General features: G+C 45.5%; 1 non-coding gene across 1 annotated transcript; it reads left to right on the forward strand.

Annotated features, from left to right (window-relative positions):
* The first annotated feature begins 8,269 nt into the window (after positions 1 to 8,269).
* On the forward strand, positions 8,270 to 8,367 carry MIR557 (microRNA mir-557). The gene has a single exon (NR_032611.1). It is a non-coding gene; the product is annotated as a microRNA mir-557 (primary transcript).
* Positions 8,368 to 9,399: the final 1,032 nt, after the last annotated feature.

Here is a 9,399-nt window from a genome sequence, read left to right on the forward strand (position 1 = left end):
TTTGGTTCCATATGAACTTTAAAGCAGTTGTTTCCAATTCTGTGAAGAGAGTCATTGGTAGCTTAATAGGGATGGCATTGAATCTATAAATTACCTTGGGCAGTATGGCCATTTTCACAATATTGATTCTTTCTATCCATGAGCATGGTATGTTCTTCCATTTGTTTGTGTCCTCTTTTATTTACTGAGCAGTGATTTGTAGTTCTCCTTGAAGAGGCCCTTCACATCCCTTGTAAGTTGGATTCCTAGGTATTTTATTCTCTTTGAAGCTATTGTGAATGGGAGTTCATTCATGATTTGGCTCTCTGTTTGTCTGTTACTGGTGTATAAGAATGCTTGTGATTTTTGCACATTGATTTTGTATCCTGGGACTTTGCTAAAGTTGCTTATCAGCTTAAGGAGATTTTGGGCTGAGACAATGGGGTTTTCTAAATATACAATCATGTTATCTGCAAACAGGGACGATTTGACTTCTTCTTTTCCTAACTGAATACCCTTCATTTCTTTCTCTTGCCTGATTGCCCTAGCCAGAACTTCCAACACTATGTTGAATAGGAGTGGTGAGAGAGGGCATCCCTGTCTTGTGCCAGAAAAACCCTAGAAGAAAACCTAGGCAATATCATTCAGGACATAGGCATGGGCAAGGACTTCATGTCTAAAACACCAAAAGCAAATGCAACAAAAGCCAAAATTGACAAATGGGATCTAATTAAACTAAAGAGCTTCTGCACAGCAAAAGACCTGGTGTGTGATGATCAGAGTGAACAGGCAACCTACAGAATGGGAGAAAATTTTTGCAGTCTACTCATCTGACAAAGGGCTAATATCCAGAACCTATAAAGAACTCAATCAAATTTATAAGAAAAAAACAAACAACCCCATCAAAAAGTGAGCAAAAGATATGAACAGACACTTCTCAAAAGAAGACATTCATACAGCTAACAGACACATGAAAAAATGCTCATCATCACTCACCATCAGAGGAATGCAAATCAAAACCACAATGAGATACCATCTCACACCAGTTAGAATGGTGATCATTAAAAAATAAGGAAACAACAGGTGGCGGGGAGGATGTGGAGAAATAGGAACACTTTTACACTGTTGGTGGGACTGTAAACTAGTTCAACCATTGTGGAAAACAGTGTGGGGATTCCTCAAGGATCTAGAACTAGAAATACCATTTGACCCAGCCATCCCACTACTGGGGATATACCCAAAGGATTATAAGTCATGCTGCTATAAAGACACATGCACACATATGTTTATTGCAGTACTATTCACAATAGCAAAGACTTGGAATCAACCCAAATGTCCATCAGTGACAGACTGGATTAAGAAAATGTGGCACATATACACCATGGAATACTATGCAGTCATAAAAAAGGATGAGTTTGTGTCCTTTGTAGGGACATGGATGCAGCTGGAAACCATCATTCTCAGCAAACTATCACAAGAACAGAAAACCAAATACCGCATGTTCTCACTCATAGGTGGGAATTGAACAATGAGATCACTTGGACACAGGAAGGGGATCATCACACACCAGGTCCTATTGTGGAGAGGGGGGAGGGGGAGGGATAGCATTAGGAGATATACCTAATGTAAATGATGAGTTAATGGGTGCAGCACACCAACATGGCACATGTGTACATATGTAACAAACCTGCATGTTGTGCACATGTACCCTAGAACTTAAAGTATAATAATAATAATAAAATGACAGTAAGGAGAGTCTACTTAAGTAAAATTAGTCATGAAAAGTATGGGGTCCACAAATCTGGAGGTGGATTTAAATCAGGCAGAAGGCCCAAAAGAGGAGGGGGCAGTTTGATAGGTTATTCTCTTTACATTTCCTCTAAGCTTTGATTTTTTTTCAGAACATCAGTGCTGTGACCATAGACTTATGGGGATGAAGGTGGGAGTCAGTAAACAGAGGAGAGCTCAGAATGTGTAGATATCTTAGCTGAAAGAGCTTCTGGTGTACAAGGGAGGTGACTGCATAGTTACTTATGAGACCATCGGCAAACTCGGAGGCATCTTGTTATTTGAAAACTGTCTTCATGAAAACCAGGGCTCCCTAAATATTATGGCATATAGCAATGTTTTCTGAACACTTATGAATGTTCAGAAGATGTATAATTCAGTCGGAGAGTTACTTATTTAGCCAACCTGTGTTTACTCAATACAATTCTCTGGCTAACAGAATAGGAGGCAGGGGGTGAGAGAAAGGTGTAAAAATCAAGATAGGGCCCCTTTCTTGAGAAGCACATATCCCTTATCAGAAGAAGATACTAATACACAGGGATCAAAGAAGGCAAGATCGGAGGCAATACATAAGGCAGTATGGTACCATGTATATAACCTGTAAATGGAGACCAACAGGGAAGGCCAAATCCCCCTGGGTGGGCCGGCTGGGGAAAGTGGCATGAAGGAGTTGGGATTTGGGTTGGATCTTGAGAATGGGGAGGATGTCAGATTGGCAGAGAGGAGAGAAGACACTGTGGGTAGAAGAATAACCAGCTGATGGGGGAACAGGGAATAGACGTGATGAATTGGCACAAAGGGAAAGATTTCAACTGTGTGGAAGTTGGGAGTTAGGGACAGGCCAAAGTGAGAGTACACAATCCTATTAGCCAGTGTCGTACTGATGTTAGATTTTTTTTTTTTTTGAGACAGGGTGTTGCTCTGTCACCCAGGCTAGAGTGTGGTGGCATGACTATGGTTCACTGCAACACTGACCTCCTGGGCTTAAGTGATCCTCCCACTTCAGCCTCCTGAGTAGCTGGGACCACAGGCGCATGACACCATAGCTAGGTAATTAAAAAATTTTTGTGGATAAGGGGTCCCACGACATTGCTCAGGCTATTTTTGAACTCCTGGACTCAAGCGATGCTCCCACCTTGGCCTCCCCAGGTGCTGAGCTTATGGGAGTGAGCCACTGCTTCCTACTGATTCTTGATTCCACAGGTGATGGGGAGCCACTGCAGATTTTGGAAAGGAGGAAGGACATTACTTGAATCATAGACACACTTCATTAGAGTTGGAAGAATCCTTAGAGAGCTTAAAAGTCAAATCCTTCATTGTATATGTGAGGAAACCGAGGCCCAGAGAGCAAAGATGATTTGTTCAAGGCTCTCCAGCCAGTTAGTGGCAAGGCCAGGTCTCTGATAGCAACCAGCAGTCCAGAGGCCCTTCCCTAATGTTCCAGGTCCTGTGCTCTTTGGCATATTCCAGTCTTGAGGAGAGAGTCCAGGTCTGCTCGTGGTTGCTGTCTTCTGCTGACCTAGACTCTGCCTCTGCCTCTTCCCTTCCACAGTCCCTGTTTTCTAAGATTTGGACATCCTTGTGAGAGACGCAGTTAGTTGAACTGCTTCTTGTAGTTAGTAAAAGACTTTTTACCATTTTGACCTAGGGCCTTTGACTTTCACTAAAAGTGGGGACCTCAGCATCCCAGATTTTACTTCTGCCAGGTGTTATATTTGATCCTCTCATGTGGATACATTAGTCAGGTAGTTACTCCTTGCCTCAAGGTACTTACCTTATTTTATTGAAGACACTGCATTTGTGAACTCTTGTTCCCTGTCCTAGAAAAATTCAGTCTACCCTGTATTTGCCATAAACTCCACAATTCACACCAAAATATCTGCATATATACATGAAGGGTTCTTAAAATCAGTTTGTGGGCACAGAGCCCCAGAAGTAAATGAAGTTGCTAGGGCGGTTCTTACCATCTCCTTCTGGCCAATAGCACAACCCTTCCTGATTCTGCTCTGACCTCTTAGTTTAGAAGGAAGATTTAGAAGCGAGGGGCTGAGAAGGTTGGCCTTGCTTAATGCTCTGATTTGTAAGTGAATAGCGCAGAACAGTTCAGCCTTGAAGGTTAGAATTTAGCAGGAGCTATCCTGACTTAATGTCCATTTGTGGGGTTTGCAAAATAAAACAGCTATATGTAATCATTTCCACCACTTCCATCTAGAACTCCTTTCTAGTTTGTCAGTTTTAAAAAACATTCATACGTTAAAACCACCAAAATACATAGCTTAGATAAGATGGAAGTTAATTTCTCTCTACCTTAACAGTGCGGAGATAGTCACCTGGTCCAGGCCAGGCAAATGACTGGCTCCGTGATGGCATCAGGCACCCAGGTTTCTACTGTCTTGCCATGTGGCCACAGTTAGCAACAAGGGAGGCTGCAAATTTAGTTTCTACTTGGGCAGCCAAAACTCTGAGGAAGGAGATTCTTCTAGTAAAAAGGAGTAGGGGAGAATGGCCACTGGGAGACCACAAGCAAACTCAACCAGGCCTCTGTGTTGGCTTCCTTTCCTCCTGCTGCATCTGAGCCTTCTCTGTGCCATTTGGGGCCATAACAGCTGACAGCTCCAGACCTGCATCCTCCCGGCTAGGGGGTCCTGAATGAAAGGTTTCCTCCAGTCCAGTTCTAAGTCAGAAACTCCCAAAGTTCTCAGTGGTTTGTTGTGAGTCCCATGCCCTCTTGGATCAGTCACTGTGGCCATGCGTGTTTGGCCACGTGATTAATCCATTCTGGGTCATGACCTTTTCTCCTCCAAAACAAGGTGCTAGGAAGACAAAACCAATAGCTAGTACAAACAAATGGAGTTTATGATTATGTGTTGATGTATTTGAAGATGTTGGCAGTCGTGAGTGTGTATCCTCAGAAAGGCCAGCTGGACTCTGTCTCCATGGTGGCTCTCACCCCAGGGACCAAGGAACAGTCTGTCACCACACAATTACTTTTATAATCCTAGGGAAGATAGTCTCCTTGTCCTCAGAATACTTCCTGAAGAACAACCAGATGGGAAGGACCTTGATTGAGACTCTTTCCAGTGGGCTTGGGGCAGAGGAAAGTTAAAGGCTTACATAGCTGAAAAGGCAGGGCTAGATTGGGCCTCTGGCTGCATCTCAAAACTCCAAACAGGGATCTGTCTCTTCGGCTCTCAGCTCTGCTTTCCTTTGAGTTGGCTTTATTCTCAGGCTTCACGGGGTGGCCCCACAGCACCAGTTATTGGTAAAAAGAGCTCCTATTTGCTGACGGAACTGCTGGATTTAGTTCTCATTGGTCCAGATGAGAAAGGTATCCAGCCTCAAGTCATCATTGTGGCCAGGAAGATGGAATACCCTGAGTGGACAGGCCTGGCGTGTATCCACAGAGACTGAGAGTTGGTGCTGATGGTGGGGTGGTGGATGATATTACCTGAAGAAGGGACGAATGGGTGCTGGGCACGAAAAAGCATCAGCTGTCCAGTTTAGGCCTTTCCTCTTTCCCTGGTGTCTTCACTTTCCTCCCTATCCCTGCTGTCCCCTACCCTCTGCCCAATCTCTCAGCACTCCTGGTCTTGGGAGGTGCCTTCTAAGGATGTTCCTGGCGGGGGTACCTGAGCCTGGATTAAAGTGCAGGGGGAGGATGTCGCATAGCCAAAGTGGGTGTTCAATAAAGAACCATATGGAGATGGTTAAAAAAAAAAGATATGTTAGAATGACCACTCTGGCCACAGTGAGGGAAGACCTGGGCCGGGTAAGGAAAATGAGCTGTGAAGAGCTGCCCTTGAAAAGGGTGGGACTGTAAGAAGATAGTCATCATCTTCAGCAAGCCGGAAGAGGCTGCTGTCCCTGATTCTGGAAGTGGCAGCTGCTTCCTTCACAGTGCGGACAGGAGAGCCTCATGCACACTGAGGCTTTTGAGCTGCTGGAATAGATGCACGTTTGTGGGTGTTTAGGAGAAAGAAACAGAGCTGACTGAGGAAATGGAGGAGGGATGATGACAGTCATATTGTGTATCACTGAGCCAAGTGCCTCCCCAGGGTTGCAGTGGAAAGCACTGGAAAAAGTCAGGTGGACAGAAAGCAGGAGGGTGTGGGGCAGAGGAGGAAGGCGCAGCACCAATCTACACACCCTTGATGGCAGAGAACTCCATCAGTATGCCCCAAGCAGGAGGGAATTGGGGCCTCGTTCCCCTTAAGGCAGAATAGGGAAGAGAGACAATATCTTGGGTGGACATTAGGAAATACCCCCAGCAGCAAGGGGACGTGGGGACATGATGACCCCTGAGTGTCCAATCGGCTCGTCTGTTAGGCGTGAGTCAGACTCAAAGAGGAGCTTCCCAAGCTCAGCTTTGGATTCTGGCCACACAGAGGGGGCCTGGCCCCTCACCTGTGGCTCTGCTCCTGGGGCAGAGCCTCTAGGGAGAATAATGCAGAGAGGCAGTGGGCTGGGAGAAGGCAGGAACTCTGCAACTGGGGCTGACGTACCAGTGTTCAGCTTTGCCTTTTCAGCTATAAGGCCTATCTGTTGCTGAGGGGTGGGAAGATAAAGGAATAACAGACACTGGGCCTGACCCAGGGAGGTCCTGTTCTTCACCCTTCACAGCCTAAATTACTAACACCTAACACAGGGCTTAGCCTGCAATTCATGCTCAAAATGTCTGCAGTGTACATCAGGAAGTCCTGCAAAATCAGATTTATAGCTGCAAATACTGACGGCATGAGCGACCGACAGATAGGAGAGGTCAAAAGTGTATGTAGAGTGTTGCATTTTGCAAACCCAGACTGGGGAAGAGTTGAGTGGGCATCAGTCCTGCTCTGGAGTGGGATAGTGGCTCCTGAGACAGGACACTTCCTTTATACTAAGGAAGCCTCTGAGACACTCCTCTTTTGGAAACAGAGAGAAGTGACTTGCTTATTGGGTTAAAAGCTCATTTTGTAAGAAAACCCAGGTTGGCTGTAGAGTTTCATGGGGAGGATGCTGCAGCCTGCCTCCCTCCTGCTGCAGGCTGACTCATTCCCTCCTAGACAGACAGATTGTGTCCTGCGTGGGAGTCGCGATGCAGAGCCCAAAGCTGTTCCCTGAGAGTTACAGGAATTACAACCTGCTGAAGGGAATAATTGTTTAAATATGTTCTTTTTTAGTATATGTGCTGCTGAAGGGAGCACTAAATATGTTCCTTTAATGAGACTTCATTGTTATTATTATTTTATTAGTGAAGTCCTAAGAGGAAACAGCAAGAACCACTGTCTTCAGAAAACCATTTGCTTTTCTCTTTAGGGGTGTTTGGTCAATTGACTCTGAATTCTAAACCCTCCGGTCAGGTCAGGCCTGACTTTTAGTGCCCCTGTGTTTGGAGAAAATCCTGGGCTAAAATCCCCCAATAAGTCTGCTGCCTTGGGATCAGAGTCTCTGGGTGATCTCCCCTGGCACATGGCATCACCTAGGGCTCTAACGCTTAGCAAGGACCTGAAGAAGCATTACTGGTTCATTATGGCTAGGACCTGTCAGAACAGAGCTGACAGCTGTCAAGGCCTCCAGGGCAAAGAAAAGAGCACATACCATGTATGTTATTTTTCCATGTGCCCAGGCAGAAAGCTCACCTCCCCAGGAGGAAGCTGGGCTGGCAGAGGTCCCCATTGCTTGTGTGTGGCACCCCCTAACGTCAGATGATTGTTTTTGGTTCTGTTCTGTTAGCAATGTGGCAAGAGCTAAATTTTCAACCATTCCTAGTTTTCAAAGCTTGGACACTGTGCCTGGTGGCTGCTGATAATGCAGGAGACGTCCAGGCCGATGTTTACTTAGTGAATATGCACAAGAGAGGGCCCTGAACAGCAAGATCTCCACTGGGGGTCATCAGCAGGTAGGCCACACACAGTGCCCTGCTGGCTTGTTAATCCAGGGGCAACTTAACGACTGTCTGCTGAGTGCCTGTTGAAGGGCTGCGGCGGGAAGGTAAAAGGTAGGTCCACCTCCAGTTGCTCGCAGATAGCAAATTCTTCTTTGATAAAGGTGCTGAGAACTCAGCTTTATCATAGATAAAAATGGAGGTAATAGAAACCTTTTGGTGTTCTTGGGAGAATTTAAAGGTACAGTGCATGTAAAGTATGTTATAGATGTCTAGCCCATAGTAGGTGCACAGTATTTGTTGAAGGGATAAATGAATGAAAGTGAATCAAAGGAACAAATATGAGTCAAGCACGCATATTGTGCTGATAGGTAGTAAGTCTGAGCTAGTATTTTAAGCCACTTCCAGGTGGAGGAAGGTGCAGATTAATTTGGGATGGACTGACCTATTACCCAAGTCAGGGAGTGTGAAGGCGGAGAGCTGACGACCAGAAATGGATCTCAGAGTGTGTGCTGGGTTGAGTTGGAGACACAGAGCCAAAGTGTTATCAGACCAAGGGGGCTTTGGGAGACTCTTGGGAACCAGGGCCCAGCATTAGTGGTGATCAGAAAGGCAGGGCCAGATCAAGGGTGTGCAGACAGAATGGGCAAATGAATAGTAAATTTGGAGGCCTGGGGCCCTCCCTGCTGCTGGACAAGTGTCTGCATGGGTGAGCCTTATCTTTGAAAGGAGGTGGAGAAAGGAAGCTCCTTCCATGAGGCACTTACATTCATTTCTATCTCCCTGGCCTGAGCACAGAGAAGTATTACATGAATACATATTGGTTTAAAGTTTGTTTCTCTTTCCACTGCTTCTACCAGTTTACAGCTTAGCCTAAGAGATAGGGTGTGGACTGCGAGCCAGGTTCCTCTGTCTACCTCTGCTCTGCCTCTTACTAGGTGTGCAGTCTTACTAGGCAAACTCCTTCTGTCTCAGTTTTCTCATTTGTTAAATGTGAATAATACCTCGTAGGGCTGTTACGAGGATTGGATGAGTTACCATAAGTCAAATGCTGAGAATAGTCACTCACGCATTGTAAATTCTCCAGCAACTCTCAGGCATTATCATTACCTTCACCACTGAGATAAAGATCCCTAGAACTCTGGCGGGTAACCGAGCAAGAGAGTCTTGATTGGGAGGAAGGACCTTCGGATCTCATCCTACAATGTTGTATCCTAATGCCTAGAGCCTGGCACACAGTAGGTGCTCAATAAATACTGTTATTGTTGAATTGTATAGAGTGGGGTTGCCGGTGCAGGGTGGGGAAGGAATGACAGGATCCAGGGTTCTTCAGGCGATTGCCTGACTTCGGGAAAACGGGTCAGAAAATTGGTGAGGGTCTCTGGACTTGTGACCCAGGCACAGCTGGGATTCTGGGGTCACAGACTTGGGGACTGATCAGTGTGGGAAGCAGGAGAGGCAAGGGAGAGGGAAGAGTGAGAATGACTTTGACTGTGGCCAGCTCCATTCTTGGATATGCAGAAATCCAGTTTTGGGTCTGTAATCAGCTCTTTAACTTGCATAGCATAGGAGTGTTGGGTCAATATTTCTGGTTATCAGGAGTCTTTTATGTAAAATGGATATGATAATACCAAAAATAGGTCCTGCTTTTCTAAGTCTTATGTTTGTTAATAAGTATCAAATGAGGCTTTAGCTGTGAAAGTGCTTAATCAACTGTAAATTACCGTGGAAATATTATGACTAGTATAATTTTCTATCTCATTGAAACC

This window comes from Macaca mulatta, chromosome 1 (genome assembly GCF_049350105.2).
Source record: "Macaca mulatta isolate MMU2019108-1 chromosome 1, T2T-MMU8v2.0, whole genome shotgun sequence".
NCBI lineage: Eukaryota > Metazoa > Chordata > Mammalia > Primates > Cercopithecidae > Macaca > Macaca mulatta.